The sequence below is a fragment of the Lagopus muta genome, chromosome 2 (genome assembly GCF_023343835.1).
Source record: "Lagopus muta isolate bLagMut1 chromosome 2, bLagMut1 primary, whole genome shotgun sequence".
In the NCBI taxonomy this organism is placed as follows: Eukaryota; Metazoa; Chordata; class Aves; order Galliformes; family Phasianidae; genus Lagopus; species Lagopus muta.
In genome coordinates, this window is record NC_064434.1 from 108,301,284 (window position 1) to 108,322,700 (window position 21,417).

At 39.5% G+C, this 21,417-nt stretch overlaps 1 long non-coding RNA gene across 26 annotated transcripts in view; it reads left to right on the plus strand.

Annotated features, from left to right (window-relative positions):
- Positions 1 to 21,417, plus strand: part of LOC125688811 (uncharacterized) — a 457,848-nt gene that overhangs the window by 237,227 nt on the left and 199,204 nt on the right. The window contains exon 3 of one of the 26 annotated variants that reach the window (XR_007374890.1): positions 13,052 to 13,079. The exons of the other annotated variants lie outside the window; for them this stretch is intronic. This is a non-coding gene — a long non-coding RNA (uncharacterized LOC125688811). The remainder of the gene's footprint in view (positions 1 to 13,051; positions 13,080 to 21,417) is intronic. 26 annotated transcript variants of the gene reach the window in all.

The window sequence follows — 21,417 nt, forward strand, 5'->3', positions numbered from 1 at the left end:
GGCAAGGTGGGGATTGGCCTCTTCTCCCATGTAAGTAGAGACAGGACTAGAGGGAATGGCCTGTAGTTGTGATTCAGGTTGGACGTAAGGAGATACTTCTCTGAGAGAGAGATGATGTGCTGGAATGGGCTGCCCAAGGAGGTGGTGGAGTCTCTGTCCCTGGAGATGTTCAGGAAATGTTTAGATATTGTATTGAGGGACATGGTTTAGTGAGAAATACTGGTGATAGGTGGATAGTTGGATGGGATGGTCTTAGAGGTTTTATCCAACCTTGGTGATTCTGTGATTCAATCATTTTATAATAATCATGACTGTTTCAATGCTTTGAAACATACTGTTCTTTGGCAATTCACACATTTTGCTATTTGTGAGATTGGTAAAAGCTTCTAAAATGAAATAGAACTATATATTGAATTCAGATATCTCACAGTACAACTTTCCTTTAATAAATGATTTGCAGTTTGACTTGTTAGACTAGTACTATATTACCAGTAAAGAGCATTTCATGCCACAGCTTTAAAATTAAAATAAATAAAATTAAATCATTTATCTTAAAATGGAGTGGTCAAAATATAAATGATCAAATACTATGCATGTAATATTTGTGTTGAAAAAATATTTTAAAATTGCTGGAATTCCTCAATTTTCAGTGAAAATACAGAAATTCAGGAAAAAGTTTTTCCAAAATAGTCCATACATGATCATTCATCCTTAAATCTTGAGAAATCAAGACTCTATTTTAAGGAGGCAGGATGTTTGGAGAGGTATAAGGGATGTTTGGAGAGGCTTTCTGATGTCAGTGAGCAACTATGTAGGCTCTGTGGCAGTCTGTGCCTCTCTTCTGCAGCATCACATTCAGAGAGAAAGGAAGACTTCTTCCACAGCTATTTTAATAATGAAAATGTCTTCCCATCCCTGTATGACTGACATTGACCAGGGCCTTAAAAATGGCGAAGCCAAATTTCTGCCTAATGTTGCTGCTCTGGTGAAACGCAAATCCTGAGAGAGAGAGGTGTCATTTGTACATTCTCTTGTGAGCAAAGGAGAGGATCTTCCTAAGTAGAATAATGAACAATCCTTTTTAAATAAAATTGAAATGAACAAAATAGAGGGAGGAAGAGAAACTGTTCGGTTGGCATCTTACTGCAAAATCAGTTGGTAAATTTGGCCATGGCTGTAGAAACAACTTCAGGTGTGCCTGCTCACTGAATGATTTGTGTGGCTGTTGTGCAGTGTTTCTCCTTCTTACTGGCCACATGAAGAGGTAACAGTGCTTCAGAACAGCTGAAATGTTTTGTTCTACCCAAAATAAAATGACAGACTTAAAAAATATATATATGTATATATATCCTGAGAATTATGGATTAACTAGAATATATTCAGGAATAAATTTAAATATTTCATTATTTCTTATAAAACCACAAACAGTAAATATTTAGACACTTATCAATTATAACACAAAAAAACTTGAATTCAGAAGACTTGCAAATGATTGAAATCCAGAGCAGCTCAGGATGTGATAGAAATTTTTGTACCTTTTGATATCCTTGCTATAAAATCAGCGTATGCAATTGTAGAAATTTAGTATCATTTTAGTGATTTCCTGAGAAACAATTAGAAATGCTTTGTTTATTTTAAAGTTGTCTACATTTTAAATTATTACTGGAGCTTTCACCTCTTACAGTGGAAGGCAAGAAGCACTCAGCTGAATCTACCTGACGGTACTGAATGTGGAAATTGGGTTTCATTTAAGATTCCAACTGAGACGTAGCAAATGTTGGGTGCAGAAAAATTTTACAGCCAGAGTTTGTGAGGATTCAGCTTTTCCGTATTGTCTGCCTTGATGTTTATTGTTAACGTATCTCCTGCAAGCTTCTGCTTAGAAATGTCCTTTACCTAGTACTGACAGCTTACTCTACATGGTGTATGTGTATCTTTTACAATAAGTCTCTTAAATCAGTAAAGCAGCTGGTCCCAACAAAATTACATGTGCATTTGTACACCAGAAAGGAAGGCACAGCGTGGCTCTGTACTTGAAAAAAAGTATTATGATGCTTGTGTTCATTATATATAAAATAGAAAATGTATTTTTACATGAATAGAAGAATAAAATAAATGACCTGCGTGTAGTCATTGTATCAAGTAGTTACCTTCTGGTAGTTCCTCCAGCATCTCTCAGTTACATCTGAACTTTCCTCCCTTGTCTACTTCCGAACAGTTTGCAGTCACTGAATACGAGATAATAATCCTGCTGCAAAATCTCTGCCAGGATGCACCGTGTAGGTCACTGCTGTTTTAACTCCCCATCACTGCTGGAGAAGGGTTTTGTGGCTGTAACAATTAGGAAAGCATTGTGCCAAAATAGAGTCAAGATCTCGGCGGTGTTCATTCCTTTGGGGTGGAGGCTGGCCAGGTGGTGGCTTAGAGCAGCCGTGTGCTGGAACTGCTTGGCACTGCTGGTGCGTGTACTAAAGGCACACTCTCACATGCAATACCTGTGCTGAAGTGAGCTTTTGTGTTTGATAAGGACTTAAAAGTGCAAAGCAAAACATCAAGCTCTGTAGCCAATAAGTAATATAGTAAGCTTTTAAGTGAGCGCTTCACAGCACAGTAAGAAATGTTCCAAGGCAGTGGCAAAGGACCTTGAGCAGGTACCTGTGCTGCCTGCTGCCTGCACAGCCTCTGCTCCCTGCTCAGCTCCACTTGTGCTGCTCAAATCTGCTGGTGCTCCTAACCAGACTATAGCTAATTGACTTGGCCTCTCCTGATACAGAACTCTACACTGTAGCCATAATAAATCTGATTTTAAGAGCTCCGTGACTTTTTATTATTATTATTATTATATTTATGAGATTACCTGAGGTTGTGTTTTTTGGGAAGTTCTGCATTGTTGCACTACAGGCAGGCTGGGGTCTACAGGATGGGAGAAGCTAAATAAAACAAAATCTTCAACTAAGCACTGGTTATGAGGAACCAGAATGCCCCCTCAAATGCACTTTGTTCTGAAAACAACTTATTCCAGCATACATCATGCTGTGTTTACCACTTTCTGATTTAGTTTTTGTGTACTCAACCAAGTCCCAGACCTCCAACCTGTAATGAATATAAATACTCCATCCAACTCTTCAGGCCATTTCTCTCATGGAACTGCTGGTGAGCTGATCAGGCACAGTTTTTTAGCTGTTGTTACTGAAGTCTAGAGCAGTTCCTTCTAAAATAAGAAATGTTGGTCTTACTGATTCTTGTTTTACTGTTGCGCTTTTTATTTGAATCAAATGATGGAAAATGTAATATAATCTTGATAAGGATATCAGTAAGAAGGTTTCTAGAAAGGTGGTTTATTAGAGATACTGTATTTCTTAGTTATTTGTTAGGGATTCTTGTTTCTAATATGAACGCAAGTATCCTGTTACTAACTAGCTGTGAGCTGTGTCCTGATCAGCTTTGTTTCCATACGAAATGCTATTGATGGCAAAAGCAATGCACTCTGATTTGATAACTGCTACTAATGAGGTTTCATTGCTGAATTTATTGAAGTTTGTACTGAAGTAGTATGCTTCATGGTCAAACATACCCATGAAGAAAGTGTACCTCAAATACTGGTACGCACTGTTAGGGCAGATTTACTTTCACACTGCTTGGTTTTCAGTTTGGAAGATCTTGAAGTTGTATCCCACAACCTAACACTCACAATCTTTTATGTTGCGGTAAAATATGTAATTTTGTTCTTAGGTGCCATTCCTTAAGACATGAACAGTCCTTTCTTTAAAAAGGGTGTTATTTTTCTGTCCTGGATTCACTTTGCCCAGTGTTACAGGCTAAGAGCCTAGGGCAAGGAATGTGGGGAAAAGTTTTGTTTGGGGGAGGAAACTGGAAATAGGATTAACTCTAACAGTAATATAAATATTAAACAACAAAATTACATCTATAATAAGTGTAAAACTATACATATATTTAAAAATTCAGAGTAACCCACTTCTCGCTTTTCCCTTAGAATACTATAGAGCTGTATCCAGCTTTTGTGGCAGTACTGGTGAGGCTGACCACATGGTGAGGTCTGCGCTTTCTGGGTCACTGATGTTTTGTTTTGGTGCTCTTCTCTTCTGGTCTTGTTTTTATGTTTTTTCTTCCCTTCTGGGACACAAATAAGATGATCATTTGAATATATTTGGGGAAGGTGCCTCAGAAGCACTGGGCTCACAGCACTGCAAACTGGCTGCAGGCTTACAGCCTCCACAGATGTCCCTGGGCTCCCAGAGAGCCTCACATCCTTACAGAGCAGGCCCTGCAAGAACCATGTAACAAAGCAGCAACATTTGTTTTTCCTTATCTGTCTAGGGTCTGCCCTAGCGAGTTTAATTTTCTCTAGTTTTCATATTTAGCTTGGAAGCTTTGCTCTTCTCCAGGAGCAGTAACTGTTTGGGTATTTGCTTCCTCTGTAATGCAGTTTCCAGCATGAGTGTGATGCCATGAATGTATGCTGAGCCTTATTTTTGATGTTTTACTGGCTGTGTAAGGCTATGTAAGTAGGTGCCTGATACCTAGAAAGCTGAAAATGCATCAACATTTTGAGGCATTTGATGTTTCAGCGTTGCAGCTCAGCTCAACCTGGGCTGAGGAGAAGCAAAGCCTGCACTGAAAGAAGTGCATATTGTCAGGTAAAATTTACTGCAAAGAGGAGTGATATGAATAGAAAACATATACAGTAGCTTGCTGCATGCTCGCAGGTCTTTTCTGGGCTCCTAAATGTTAACTGGGTAGTAATGTAAGTTATTACACTCATTAAATTAGGCCACAAACAAGTCAACAATGATTCAGCAAAATGGTTTTGTTTGTATAGTGCGAGGAAGTCTGATAGATATCCAGTCAAACATTTATAGCTAAATGGATGAAGATTTTAACATTACAGCCTAATAAAAACCCCATACTGTGTGATTAAATAAGAAGGAAAGCAGTAAAAAAGAGGAAGCGTAATGATGGTAACATGTAGGTCAGTTACAATTTAATTGTCACTGCACTTCATTGCTAACATATCAATTCTCTGCTGCTTAGCTGAGCAGAAAACAACAACTTACCATGTACAGTGGGCCCGCGACTGCTCATCAAACCCCCCACGTACATCACCTGCTTTCGACGACTTCCTTAACAGCCGCGTGAAGCCTTCCTGCTTTAATAGGATAATCTTGCTGGAAGCTCCCGCTGGCTGTGTCCTCCCTGTGCTCAATGCATCAGTGATCAGTAAATTTACTTCTCGCTCTGCATAGATGCTAAAATTAGGTTGTTTGCATTACAACTTTCAGTACTCCTGCAACAAGAAACACCTGCTTGCAAATTTATGTAGTTTTATTTAATGGTTTAAAATAACGATAGCTTTACAGTGGCAATACTCTGATGTACTATACTGGAAGAGCACACAGCTGATCATTTTTCTTACTTATCCAATTTATGCTGTATCTCCTTGCCATACAAGGTATTGCTTCGTTAACATTAATTACAGCTTTAGAAACTCTGTGGAAGAATTTATTCCTGCCAACTTTTTCCACCATCTTACATTGCCAGGGGTACTAAGGAAAGCTGCAAGGGGCTTTCTATTTTTAAAATCTGTGTAATTCAGGGAGATCTTGAGATCTTTGAAGACGTGTTGGCTTTGGCACCTTCTAAAAATGTGAACTCTAAATAATTGTCTGTCTGGCACACTTATGCTGATCTATAGTAAAGACTTAAGGCAGTACATAAGTGAACTATTAATTCAGGTACCTAAGGTGACATTTTTTACCCAGTCCTACAGAGCCATTTTTATAGAGCACAATTCCCATTTGCAAAATAGAAACCTAAAATGTTGGCGGGGTGGGGGAAACATGGCAACAGTTTGAGAATTTCAAGAGAGAGACTGGGAAAAATCTTTTCTAAACCTTATTTTTTTTGCAAAATTGTTTTAGAGTGAATTCATTCAGAAAACATCAAATCTAATTGTTGACACATTCTCCTATTCAGAGTTAAGGGGAAACTTTTGTGATCAGTATGGAAAGACTGTTCCAGCAAATACAGCTATGCTTTTTGAGCAATGTAAAAGCCAGATACAAATGATGGCACTGTGCTGGAACAAGTGGATTTGGTACTTGTAAGATAATGTAAAGGAATGGATATGTCTTTGAAGAAGGCATATAACATTTAACTGTCACCACACTGTGTGCTCAGCTGTTAAGCTGCGTACCTGCTTTCTGATTCTCAAAACTCACACTGCATTTTTAGGTTTGGTGTGGGCTGATGCCTCCCCATGGACAACTGAATATCACTGAAATTCCTCATTCTCAGTGCAGTGGCACTCAGCCCTGCAGCTGGTGGTGGTAAGGTGAAGCTTTGTAGCTACTGGACTCTTACTTCCTTCCCTGAAAATCTACAGTCCTCTCAAGTTCTCCATGACCTAAAGCAGCTGGGGAAGAACTGCTGTGAAAGTCTGTGTCCTGAAAACTAAGTACATGTGAACTTGGTGCTAGCATAGAAAAGATACACATTTCTATACTGTAACAGCAAAAGAAATTGAAAAATTGTTTTCCTTTTTGTTGTTTCACTAAACTTCAGCTCAATATAATTTACAAAATTATGGGATCTGTGAAGTTTGACAGCTTCAGTTACAGATGCTTCCATCCAGAGCACCACATACTTGTATTTTGAGAATTGGATAAACCCTTGCCAGGTTTCCTGGTTCTGAAAGAAGTGGAAACCCATCTTTATAAATGACACTAGGGCCTAATGTTAAGATGGAGAATGAAAGGCTGGAGGAGGCTTATTGCACTGTATGTCTCTGCTCCTTAATGAAGAGCAGCAAGCAGTGAGCTCTTTGTATGCCTTTAGAGGGAGACTATTGGGAAGGCATTTTTCCAGCCTTGTTGACAGTTCTCTGCATTCTTTACTATGGAAACTATTGTAGAGCTCCTGTAGACTTCTTGTCTTTCTCATTTGTCCTCACTGGCAGGTTCTTTGAATTACGAGTGATTTTCTGAGTTGTGATGTGGAACTCGACATGACACTGAAATGGCACTTCTACTTTTAACTGCTGACCTAAAAACTTTAGCTGGTCTGGGTTAGGAAGACTCATGAGAGCTGGGGCTTCTACATCAATAAGAGGTGATACTTGTGTAATGTAGTAACATTCATCATTAAATCTGTGTCCGTGGCTTTACTGGATTAAGGTCCTCTGAACTCTGGGTACACTCTGACTGTGAAGCAGGCCCTAATAAAACATAATTTAGGATTTCCTTACAAAAAATTCAAGGTTTTTTCCTCTCTAAAGCTGTTTCAAGTGCAAGAATGTAATATGTCTTGCTGAATATGTGGTGGGTTCTTGTAGTGTGTGATAGCTGCATGCATTTTTAGTACAAAGGCAATGGCCATATGCATCCAAACTCAGGTGAAAAAAGACAGAAAAAAACCATAGTTATTCATATCTGAAAATTAAATTATCTGTTGTTTTTAAAAAAGGGCTTTTTAACTTATTATTTTAAAAAAAAAAACAAAACAAAACAGTCTTTTTCTGAAGAAAACACCATGTATCACAGTGCTGTGGGATTTGAGTGCCAAAACACAACCTATGCCATTGTTGCAGATGTATTGCTACAGCTTTTTTTCGTTACCATCCAAAATATTTTCTGATTTAAACTATCTAGAAATGTTGCCCGAAAGAATATCTGCATTTGTAAGATGAGAGGAGCTTAAGAATGTAGGTCTGTGGCTTATTCAAAGTTCATGAGTCAGGAGAGATTCTTCCAGTAAGTTAAAAGTGTATAGAATGAGCTGACTTCCTAGGACGCCGTGGCTGCAAGATGTCCTCAGGACAAAAGTCTCAATGGGGGCTGTTTTCATATCCCTTACAAGTAGCTAGTTTGAGCACTTGCAAGTGGACAATATTATTTATATATGTATTTCTGAATCTCTGAACCATCAGTATCTTTGGGGCCATCCTTTGGTGACCATGAGTATCTACAGGGTAGAAAATCACTCACTGACAATACTTCATGCATGTATCTTGTACCTATTATGTATCTGAAGTCCACGGCTGCTTGGAATCCTTAGGACTCATCCCTCTGGACACGTTGTCTCCCCCAAAGAGGGTTCTGGTCCTTTCTCACTGGCCTTTAGGAGCAGGATTTGCTTTCATAGGTAATAGGCCTCTCCCTGTGAAATAATTTAATAGCAAGTGCACTCCTCTGAGCACCTGCGAGCACCAGTAGGCTTTCTGCCTTCCAGCAGCAGTGTCTCCTACAGCTCCCCATGGTGCTATACGTCTTGACAACCCACACCCTTGCTCAGCGTGGCCAGCACCTAATAGGCACCGTGGAGTCCCATTGAAATAGCATGTATTAGTGGCTTTAGAGTAAACTGCTTGCAAAAATCAACCTAGATAAAATACCCAGATGTTTATGGTCAAAAGGTGTATTGGGAGCCAGTGAGGCAGCAAAGGCCTATTTGGACTGTGTGTTTCAAGGCTTAACAAGATTAACATCTGCATTTGCAAGCTTCTACCAATTGAATCTTGCTTTTTCTATACCCCTTTGTTTTGTTGAGTTAAAAAGAGAGTTTTAAAAAGAAAGTCTTCTCAGTAGTGTGAGACAAATGCAGCTTGGGCTGCACTTGTCTGATGCAATCAGGAGCATGGCAAAGGAATTAATTGCTGCAGAAAAGATGTATTTGATTCCCTTTCTGGAACACAACAAGTCTGTAAAACAAATACGACACTTGTAGGTGTACCTAGTTTCCCCTTACCACAGTTACTCCAGTGACGTGACATAAGCCCACTGCCCAGTTATAAAAAATGATCACGGCCATGGATGAAAACAAAATCCAGCAACAGCAAAGTTCACTGTTTTATGTTGCTGTCTTTCAGTGCTATGGTAGTGCTTACCCTATTTGAGAAAAAGGGAAACAGAGATGTAGTTTACTTAAAACAAACAAAGAAAAAGCCACATGCACACAAAGATCGGGGGTGACAGCCCAGCTCCACAGACGTGTGGCAAGCTGTGCTTTTTCCAAAGCTCCCTTCTCTCTGCTGACCAAAGAGCATCTATGACAGCATTATCCCCTTGGTGCATCTCATGCTTTCATTCTGCTTTCTCACATAATGCAGAATGTGTAGCACAACCTCCTTGCTTCAGTGGGTGGCAAAGGGTGAGATCTGGGAAATACAGCCCCATTCCTCCCGGGTGAAGGGATGCAGCCTAATCTGGTTTTCATAGCCACCTGGCTTCGGTGTGTAAATGAAAAGGCAGTGTATTCTGTAAATTGTAGGTGGCAATATCTTTTGCACTTTGAGTCAGCAGGAGATAAAATCACAAGGAGACATCTTTATCCCGTACCACAGAGCTCCAGAGCCCCAGCACTCTGTACAGGTGTTGTCCTTGGGCTTTTGCTGGGATGAGGGATGGGTCCCACCTTTGCTACCTGAGCCACAGGTATGGCACATGCTTCTTGCAGCTGCTGTTGCTGGTGCTGTTCTGCGTCTCCAACATAATTTTAGGTGGCTTATTAGACTTATGATTGATGACAGACAAAAGAGGATATACAGCTACTCACTGACATTCATGCTTGCCTTTTAAATATCATACTCTGTGGCTTCAGATCTCTATTTTACACTCAAGTGCTCTAAGCCCCACATTAGTGCATCTCTTCCTCCTCCGAATTAGCGTATTCCCTTAAATTCACTCATATTTCAGCAGCCGGTCTTTAAAGCAAATTGTGCATTATTTGCCCTTTTCTTTTTTCTCCTTGCATTCCTTACTTCTCAGTCCAGCATGAACTCTCCACTGTGACTAAATTATAAACATTCTGCTTGCCGTTATGTCGGACCCCAGCTATTTTTTTTCTTCCTTATTAAATTATGTTTACCTGAATACATCAGGTTCATTTCACCTAGGCAGGATGTCCCATTAAGCATGACAAGTAGGAGGTTGTGAGATTAATGCCCTTCTTGAGCCTGAATTAGTGTGTCAGCATCTTTTCAGACCTGGGACCACAGAATGTAGGAAGCATGCCATAATGGACCTTAGCCTTTAACTGAACTGCTCTAATATTATTCCTATAACAAGACTACTTTTAAAGAGGCTCATTATTGGCTTCATTAGATATGTTACTTGCATCAGTGGCTGTAGTTACTCGTATAATATAGAAGAGGTTAACATAGCGTATTTTTTATGTATTATATGGCATATAGCTTGAAGTAGCCAAAAGGTTTATGGCGATGTAATTGGTAGTTAGTGTGAAATTTGTAAGACAAATAGACAATACCTAGGGTAACCCCTATAATCCTCTCCTTTCAGTTTTTTACAGCCACCAAAGGGCCTCATTAAAACAGCAGTCAGCACCTTAGTGAAAAGATACAGTGCTTATAGTGCCCAAATGTGACAGAAAATCTGCATTTTGTAAATCTGACACCTTTGATAGATTATACAGTGTGAAGCCATTGCTTCTAAGCATTATGATAACGCTTAAGGTTCTCTTCTGAATCCAACCGTGCTATATTCACTGGATATAACAATGTGAAAAAGAGCTGGTTGAATAAAATAAAGCATGTGAGATGGAGAGGAGCCTTTTTCCCTTTGATGCAAAGCTCATCTCATGCAATGGGACTAACTGCTGTAGTTGATATTCCCGGCTCTGCTCGTACTTAGGGATATGTACATGTAAATATTGGCAAAATTACTGCTTAATATACAAATGCAAAAAGAAACTCTGCCTACATCAACCAGTTTATATGGCTCTGTAAGGAAGACTGCTTGTAGTGTTATGCTTGTGCAGAATGCTGATGGTGTTAAGGTTTCTTTTTTTTTTCCGGTTTAAAGGCCCGATTTTGTTCTCACTTAAACTTGTGTAAACCCAAGTGGATTCCAGTGCCCTCTGTGAGTCCTGCTGTCACTCAGACTCCTGTAAACTTGATGTAATGCACTGGCTTACATGGAATTAAATGGGTGGGTGCAATTAAAGGAGAATCTGACCAATGAATGCATTCTACTTTCAGCTTATTTATAATAACAAGAAAACAAAAATGAAAAATAGGTTTGCAGTACTGTGGTGGTTGCATGGAAGCTCACTCCTTGCTCTATAAGCTGTAGCTACATATGTTTGTTACTTACCAATATATTTGGTGGAGTGAACTGCTTGAAGCTGAGCAAACATGAGTTGCCATGGTTGATTAGTTACAACTATCTGCTCTTAATTGCAAAAGGCAACCTCAAAATCCAGAGGTCCAGAGCTGTGATTATTATCTTCCTCTTTTTTTTTTAAGAACTTGCCAAAAATAAAATGAAAACAATCACTTAGTAGTTCCCATTGCCTGGTTTGCCACTGAGTAAGTTTTTGTGCAGTTTTTGCTCAGGGGGACAGGATGTAGGTTACGATGTTTGCTTGGGCTCCAAACGTGGCAGCTGTTTACCCCTTCATCTGAAAGATTTCCTCTTGTATTAGAGCTGCTAAATAGACAAAGAGTGGAGTAAAAGTCACATTTGTTTCCCTGATAAAAAAAAAAAATTGCACCACTGACAATTCCTATAGAGGAATTCCACCTTAGTCCTCTGATAGTTTCAGAAAATGTACTGTTCAGTGTAGCTGAAATAGGAATGCAAAACATTAAAAAAGGGGAGGAGGGGATTCATGTGTGAAGCGTTTTATTCCCTCTTGGATTAGGATTTGTTCCTGCCCAGGGTAAATCTGCTGTTTCAAGGTGCAGAATCGATCCCTGTGGGTAATAAGGGCTGAGTAACACTGCTCAGTGATTCCGGGGGGGTTGATTTTGTTTTCTCTTGAAAGATATAAAGATAAAGTGAACCTGTTGAGCTGTTTTCTTCGCAAGAATTTTCACAACTTGAAATTTAAGTGCAAATGCATTCAAATACTGCAGCAAAACAGGAAATAACTGAAGTTACACTGCAGTTTACGTTCTGCTTTTACTATTGCATAATGTGGGGCACTTCTTTCTAGATGCTTATAACATTAAAAGCATTGGCAATATCAAAAGTACTCAAAAATTTTCTATTGTCCTTTAAATAAGAAAAAGCCACCTTTGTCTCACTGCATTACGTTGACTCCTCAAGCTGTTTTTTATCGTCAGCATCCTAACTGAAGAAGTGTCTTTCTACATTGTTGCAGTCTTCCAAGGTTTGTTGTTACAACACCTTGCTTTGCTTTTGCAAAAGCAGAATTAAAAATGCAAGGAGTGGAAGCTCTCTCTCCACCATGGTGCAAAGGAACTCTCTGCACTTCTGCTGCAGTGGCTTCTGAAGTGTCACTACCAAAGAACTGACTCCTTCTAATTGTGTTCCTTGTTTCCAGGTTCCCCAAAATTTGTGCCTTACTTCTCGCAAATCATACAGTTATTAAAATGTACACCAAAGAAAATCCCTAGAGAGAGACACAAGCCTCTCTCTCTCTTGTTTGATCTTTGGCCATTGATAGGCAAGGTCTTGAGCAGCTGAGTTGTGTGTCTTGGGCCATGTGAGTGGAGAGGTTCATGCTGGCCTCGGGTCCTCCTGGATGGTGGCCAGGCTGCCTCTCTCACCTGGGGTATCATGGCTTCACTGTAAAGCCTAGCATTCTATTTGTTTTAAAAAAAGGCACCCAAGTCTTTGTGCCTTGTGGTCACTGGTATAAAGCAGGGAGCAAATGGACATGCCTGGGTTTCTCGCGGAGGACGGTTGTGTGGCACCTAGATGGCTTTAATTTATCTTGCAGGACAATATGGAGCAGCATGTAACAGCAAACTGATTCTGTCCATGCATGCTAGAAGTAATTTTGTCTTAAACAGCAAAACAAGGGCTTGCTTAGGTGTGGATAATATTGAAATCAGGACCTGCAAGAAGCCTTTCAAATTATTTTACATATGTGTGTGTGTATACATATATATATGTATGCATATAAAAGCCTAGGGTTGGTCAATACAATGGCTTGCACTGCTAAAAGAGCATTTCTGAGTACTGTGTCTATGGTTTTTAATTCAGTGGGTTATTCACATCTGTTAGGTGAGAATTACAGAGTGCTGAAATAATGTATTCTTGTGTTTTAGATCTATCACTGCCAAGGGCTACTGAATAGTAAGTATCAACATCTGTGTTACTTCGTCTTTGAGTTTTCTGATTAAATGTGTCTAAACATTTCAGATGCTATTGGAAATAAAAATGAAAGTAGTTTTGAGCCGGTTTGATGTAGGATTTCACCAAAACATGCTAACAGCAAACATTAGTTAAAGGACTATATTTGCAATTAGCCCTAACTAACATTAACCTAGCATTCTGATTTGTATTATTGAAAGGACATTAGGCTCTTGAAACTGTAAGGAATGGAGTAAATATAAATAAAGGTACCTGTATTTTGACAGTGATGTTCCACCTCTGGTTCCCTGCATACACAAAAATCATTCAAATGCCTTTTCTTTCCCTGACAAAAATATTCATTAAAAACATTTCACTGTGCTGCCTTTTAATATAGCGCGGGCATTCAACCTGCGCAGGAAGCTCCCTGGAACCACACAAATACTGTGTAATTATCTTGTGGCTCCCCGCTGGCTGCTGCATATTCCAAGCACAAAGTGAGCAGCACATTTCTAGAGCCTGACTTCTGTCTTCATTGTCCCTGCTTGGAATATGAAGCTCCGCTTCATTATAGCATACCTGATCAAACTTGATAGATTTAGCCATTATTCTTGACTGTGTCAACTTTCTACAGCTTTTTTTTTTTTTTCCCCCTCTTTCTTGGGCTCTTTTGTTTTGCCACCCAGGGAATGCATCTTATTTCTAGGCGCTCTGCCTCTTTCTCTTTCTCTCTCTGTCTCTGCCTGCTCCCCCCCCAACCCCCCAACAAACCAAGGCTTCAGCAAATAATGCTGCTGGTGTGTCATGTGATTCAAGGAAAATAAGGCTTGCAATTTTTTTCTCAATTGTCCTTTATGGTTTTTATTGACTTTTTTTTCTTTTTCTTTTTTTTTTTTTTCAGTTTGTTTCTATAAAAAAAAAATTATACCGCAATATTGACATACAATACGGAAAAGCTTTGAAAAAATCCTTATTTTCTGTTAGTGGTGCAATAAATTTAATGTTGTGAGGATTTTTTGTCTGTTTTATGACAACTTTCAAGTAGCACTTCAGAGTTCATATTTTCAAGAATGATTCAGGCAAATTTATCTTATCAAATTTTATAAATCATTACTTTGTTTATTTAATCTAGCGACTTATCATCATGTTTTCTTTGCAAAAGGCATTAGATCATTCTCTGGGCAAATACAGATGTTAATATGACTGGTTTACCATAACAGATTGCTTTGTAGTTTTTGAGAGTTGCTATGCAACAATAGAGCTGCTCCGGCAGATTTTTAAAATACTGGATGAAACACGGAGCATTTTCATAGCTAACCTAACACAGATCCCTTAAATTGCTGCAAAACGAGTTAACCAACATGTGAAAAATCCGCTCCCAAATTTGTAAGGCTTACAGGGTCAACCCATTTTTACTGTCATGAATGAGCATGGTGAACAGAGTGCCAAAGCTTTTTAAGCTTTATATATAATCTGTAGTATTTCTCATATTGGTATGTATATTTTATAGGCACAATAATGTAGAAAACCACTTATTAATTTGGCTTATTAAGCAGCAGTTCTGAATTGTTCAAACTTTAGAAAGAAATCAGGCTTCTTTCCTTTTGTTTCTCATTTGGTTGCAGATTGGAAGGTAAAGCATGTCTTATAGTTTCCAGCAAGTTTACGGGGAGATTCTTATTGAGGTATATTGTGTAGCAGCATTTTAACACTTTCAAGCATCGGTCTGGCTTAGATTTAGTGTTATGCTTTTTAAATTAAAAAATCATTATTTTTTAGAGTGGCATTTTCAGTCTCACCAAAAGCTTCTCGGCATCTTAAAATGTAAATTGCAGAGAAGCAACACAAAGGATAAAGAGAAGATTTTGAAGGCAATCACAGTGATCACTTAATTCAGTCTCTGCATATCCACTTGGCATAAGGTAATTAGAGTGCCACATTGCTGTAAAGACAGAAAGCTTAGGGTACCATTCTGACTCACCCAGACGATAATACATGATTAGAAGTCAGTGACAGATCACAACTGCTGAATGACCCACCAAGGTCTTATCAAGGGCAAATCGCATAATTAGCAAGCACTTCGCTGGCAGAGGAGTACAGTGCTATTGTTCTGGCACAATCAAATTAGCCCAGCCAATGAGGTCACTGTTCCGTGACCTTAAAGATATTTCATGTTTTATTTTTCTACCATATAATAAAAAAAAATTTAAAAAAAAAAAGAGGGAAAAAAAAACAAGAAACAAAAAAACACACCACTTTAAACTGAGCTGAAGTTCTTATGGATGCTGCAAATATCCATTGTGAAGGCATTTCTGGAATACACTGCTGCCTCCTTAGTTCATCATGTTTGGAATAAAGGAGTTGGCTAATGCAGCCTGACCCTGGGGGCCACACATGTAATGGAGCCACTTTGACAGAAATTGGAGCATCTCGCCAGGCCTGGAACTCATTTGCCCTGAATGCATCCGTGGCATCCTGCACGGAGGGGGAGGGAGAGCCTTCATGCAAGCACACAATCTTTCCTTCATTATGATAATTAGCACAATTATCTTGATTTGCTCATTTTATCTGTATTTTCCCCAAGGTTTGGCCATTTCCCTTGTCTCTCCTGCTCCAAAGCGGGGCTCTCAGCTCAGGGCAGCAGTTGCTGGGGATCAGGGACATCAGGAGCACCCCAGGCATGTCACCCGCGGAGTGCCGCGGAACGGCCACAGTAAGATGTGCACACAGAGAAGCCTTCCAAGCCGTCCCCAGAAAGCCTCTTCTGACTTCTCGTATGGCAGAGCATCCTCAGGCTCACCAGGAACTGGAACCTCCCGATTCACAGCACAGCTCTCCAAAGCAGGCTCACCTTCAAACTCCTATTTTTCAGCTGAATTTGGAGTCACTGACACAAACTTCTTTTTTTTAGTCCTTTGTTCCCGAAACAGAAATACAGTTTTGAATTGATCTGCACACTTGTTAATATGCATGGTTTATAGGAACACCATTGTAAGTTTTAGGAAAAGTGAGAACATAGGCTTTATTTGTATTCTCTTCTGGTAGCCTGCATGTATTTGGGCTACGTATCCCAACCTCTCCTGGATAATTGAATCAAAAAGGTTTATAATGAGTTATCTCTGTCATGTCTTGGCCTCTGTCGTTGCTTTCCTTTACTGTGGTTTATTTATTTATTTTTAGCTTGGCTTAACTTAAGGGAGGAACTCTAAAATATTTACATGCTGCAAATTTAAAGATGAGCTTTCATTCTCAGTCAAAACGGAAATGAAATCTCAGCACTCAAGTGTCTTTTCCTGGGTTTGGAAGAGGTGGTGAAGATGAGATCTGCTATTGACAGCACCTTCTTTGGCTGTAATTAGTCGTGGTAGAAAGAAGAGCAGGAAATGAGGGCTAAGCTGCATGCTTAAATAGCATATTTCTCATGGCAGAATGTATGTGAATGCTCACCCTTGAGCCAGTTACATAATTCCAGATATAACCTCGCTCGTGTGTACCACACCTGCTTTATAGTGCTTGTGGTCCTTCCCATTCCCCAAGCACATTTTTATTGATAAATAAACAAATGTTCCTTACTGCCGTATGATATGTAGGTAAAATACAAGAATTCATTAGAGAAAGCAATTGAAATTAAAGATCAGTGATGCAGGGTCTTCCCTAAGAATTAATTCTGAAAATACATTCTATCTATTGTAAGTAGCCAGGCTGAGTCTGAGAAGTGTGCCATTGCAACTTTTCCTTGTCTGGCAGACAGCTTATTTCTACAGGTCTCGTTGATTGTGCAAACACAGGAACATTCTCTTTCCTTGAGAATTAATATTGACTGTGTATAGAGCGACAGCAGTGCTACAGCTATCTGCAAAATCATATAAACATATATAATTACTCTGAAAATCTAATCTATTTCTGGATACATAGTCCATGTGATAACTTTTGTTTCACTGGATAAAATGATGAATTATATACAAAGAAGCAATTACGGTTGTTCTTGAATCGGAGGTGGAAATGCACCCTTTGTATATACAGACCTGCTTTTAATAAAAGCCATTTATTTCTCCAGTTTTAAAAATGTGTGTGTGTGTATATGGATGAGTGTCGGTGTGTGGATGTTTACCTGTCTGTGTATAAATAAAATGAAAAACTGTGTCTTTGTATATCCTGCGTGTGTAGATGCATGTATAAGCATACAATAATTCATAGTCCCATAAGCTCTTGGTGGACATTCCTGCCTCAGTCATTCAGCCCCCACCATGAAAGTCCCCTAACAAACAGGATTAAAATTCACTCCTTTCAACCATCCTAGGCATTTATTCCTTCCTTTTCATTGAGCTACATTTGTCTGATTTAACAAGATAAGATTTGAGTGCTGATGCAGCCCGTTGTTAATGCAGCAGCCGCATCCACCATACCATCGACACTATGCATCAGAGGGATGCATAAATCAGGTATTCAAAAAAAATTAGATATGCAGCACACCAGTTTTATAGTCCCAGCCTCAGAAATTGAAATGGCCCAGATTAATGTATTATATCTTACACACTGTCCGAGTGAATCAACTTTAATATATTGAACAGATTCGCAGAACAAGACTTTGTTATCTAAGGAGCACTCGGAAGAAGGAATTGACCTGAGGATTTGATTTGGTTCAGGTAGTTCATGTTGTACAGCAGCATTTGAATAGTTTCACATAAAAATAAAATTTGTATCAGAAATATTTCACATCGTTCTGGGCTTGCTCATATTGAAGCTTTGCGGTGGGGCAATATGACAGAAACAATGTCCAGCAAAAAGATGATTTTAACCTTTGCTTCAGACACGTCAAAACAATATGATGTAATTTTAATGCAAACTGCTGTTTCATTGCAGAGGCGCTTCCACACACTGACTTTAACTAGTTTAGGTTTATGCTGAAAATGAAAAGCCCATTGAATTTCATGTATGATGGAAACGCCACAATTTACACTGAGCTGCTCCCAGAGCGCGCGTTCTGTGTGAAGCCGCGCGGTGCGACGGTTCCTATCGGACTGCACCTGCAGCATCAAGGGCAAATGAATGTTAGTGAGGTGCTGGGGCTGCTCCTGGTTTGGTGAATCACCCCAACTGTTAGAGTTTGGACACACATTTGCTTTTTGGAAATGCAGCAGCAGCCCTGAGTAAGATGGGGCGCAGTGAGGTGCAGGGCTGAGTCAAAGGCTCTCAAGTGCCGTGAGCTCGAGTTTGGGGGGGTCTCGTGTGATGCAAAAAGAGAGCACAGCATGTGATTGGAAAGTGCTCGCATCTGTAATTGTGCTCAGCTAATTAGCCAATATTCCATATTCTGAGCACCCATTACACACCTTGATGTAAAAACCAGGCATGTTATTGAGATGTTTTTGCTCCTATGGATATTGAAGATGCCTAGTAAGATTTAAAAATATGCGTCTATCTTACAGCACTTGGAATTGTTAGGTGCTTTTCAGACATCCCGCGCCTCTAAAATATGTCCACAGAGGGCTAGAGAGGTTTAAGTCTGCCCTTTTTGAGCATTTTATGTCAACCTATTTGTGCTGTGTAAAAAATAGATATTTAAGCAGGTAAAGGTAGGCTATGGCTGATCTAATGCGGTTATAGAGTAGCAGAAGACACAGAAACCTTGTTAAGTTGTACTAGATCTGGAGTCAAAGCCTGGGCTAGGGAGATGAACATGATGTATTTCCCCATAGGAAAGTAAATAATAGTGCAGGGAGAAGTCAAGTCTGGTCCAATATTTAAGGCTGTCCAATGGATCAGGCTAATGCCATGGCACGGGAGCCCCAGGAGTTGCCTGGGACGTGGAGGCATGTTTTGAGCCATCTGAGTTTCTTTGAGCACTCTCCAGGCACCAGTCAACTTCACATTTTTAGCTTCATCCAGAAGACAAAGTCCCATCTGAATTAATATCCCAGTCTTTTCTCTTTCATAGGCAATGTTGTAATTTACAGTAACTTGTACTAGGAAAGAAATTGTAATACATGTGTTATCTTTTTAACTTGAAGACAATATATGAATCAATTAGGCTGAGCTAAAATCCTTCCTGAACTTTCACCCTCCCACCTCTACTCCTGCCCCAGCCACTTGATATAAATTATGAGTCTTTCTTTTTTAGATCAAATTGTGTCTAGCTAGACTGGTAACAATGAAAGAGAGATATTATTATCGACTTAGCATTTATTGCATGCTATCAGAAAGGGCAATTTTGATTTGTCAACAAATTCACCGTCTTCTTGCATATAATAACTGTGAATAATTAGCACTAAATGCATACAGGAATCCAGCATAAGAAGGTTGGAATGTTTAAGATATGATTATATACTTAAATTTGGAAAAGCTGGCTCTTTTGCTCAGCATGTTCCTCATAAATGTTGAGACTGCATGTGAGCCATTTTCCTCCAAGGTCTAAGTGTGTGCTTAGCTTCTGCAGTGAGCAGGGAACTTTTCTTCCTTTTTTGCTAATTTATGTATTTTTTTCCTCCATGAAATTGGAAGTCATCAATTTTACAAAATCATATTATAAACTTATAAACTAGTATGAGTGGAAATATCTGGTAGAATTTGTGAAACTGTTAAACCATTCAGACAATTAGAAGAACATTTTAAAATCAAGTCACAGTTATTCCAGTGCATTAAGTATAACTCTTTAATGTTGCAGAGTCTGTGGCTTCCATCTGTTCCATCAATTAAACTGTACGTTGATCTATGAAGTTATTAGCATAGCCAAAGTTCCAAATAGATCTGTTTTGCCACCAAAGGAAAGCCAACATCATTTAGCAGGAGCAATAATGCAATTTCTATTACAAGCCCTCTCCCAGTATTTGTGTGTGTGTGTGTGTATGTGTGTTTCCTTTCATAATACAGATAGATTTGAACATTATGTGCTCCAGAAAAGAGAATCAGAGGGAGGTCGGGGTGGTGCTTTACTACCTGTGCTGTTGCAGGATAACTTGGATTTTTGTGAATAAAGTCATCAGAGAAACAGTTAGCAGAACAGACATTCCTTTATCCTGGTTACACTGGTGAGTCTCCTTGGCTGTTTCTAGCTGTCATCACCAAATAGAGGAGTGAGCTGTAGAGGCTGCTCACAGGTTCGGATAATTAAGAGAGTCTTGGCATCAATTCAAATGTGGTCCAATTTTCTCATGGAAGGGATGATGGCAGTAAAAATACTCATGTCTTTAGATGAGCCTGAGTCTTGTTCTTGAGGTTCAGCGCTGGGGTACAGCTAGCTTTGCATCAGACAGATGGTCCCTGAGTTTTCTGGACCACAATCCCACTTGAGTTTTGTTCATCCATTCATTGAGGGCTATGTAAGAACTGAGGTCAATTCTATTCTTGCTGATGGGTCTTGCTCACTTGATGGGTAACCATTCTCTGTCAAATGAAGTTCCTGTCTGATTTCTCATTTAGTTACAACTTGAGAAAAATGCAGCACATAACACTTGCAAACAGGAAAAAGGGGGCTGAAAACATCCATCAGAACACAAAAGAAATGCCTGTTGACAGCATTGGAGCTGGAGCAGTTTTCCATTGTCCACTTGATTTACTCGGACTCCTGGCAATGCAGGTGCATCTGCTGGATCTCAGAAATGGATACTCCCAGAAATTGATCCATATCACAATAAGTATTATGGCCACAGATCTCTGGCTGTAGGTAATGGATCTGTTACTGGTGCTGGCATAGAGTTAGAGATTTCGTATTGACAATTGGCTTGATCTCTTTATAATAGAATGATCTTTGACAGAGTGACTTTCATCCAGGCTCCCATTTCTTCCGGGGGCTAGGAGAGTAAGGGAATTGCTCTAAGCATAGGAAAAGAGGTGCTGATAATAATATGGCAACTGTCCCTTTCAGCGTTGTCAAACAGAATGGGTGACAAGGTTATCTTTGTTGGATCAGAAAGCAGAAATACATTGATAAAAAGGAGCATCAGAGTGCTTTGAGAACTCCTCAACAGGAAGAAGCGGTAGTGTTACCAAATAGCCCTTTTCATGGTGCAGTGAATAAGTTGTCCCTTTTTCTTGCTAAATGTCTTTCCAAGTTGAGGTGCTCTAAGTCTTTCAGGATGAGCTTTTCCTTGCCCATCCTTTCATCTTGGCTAGGTGTTTGTGTCTTACACACATAAAATTTCATAAAATAACTCTACGGGTCAAGTTTTCAAGCCACGTTCTCTGCATCTTTCCTCACAACCTCCTTTATCAAAGTTTGAGATTTTTTTGCAAAGTTAACTCTTGCCCCTGTTTTGATAGTAGACTCCTGGAATCTCATTCTCTCTACTTACCGTTGGAAACCTCCCTCTTTCTCTTTTCTTGTTGAATCCTTCTCAAACAC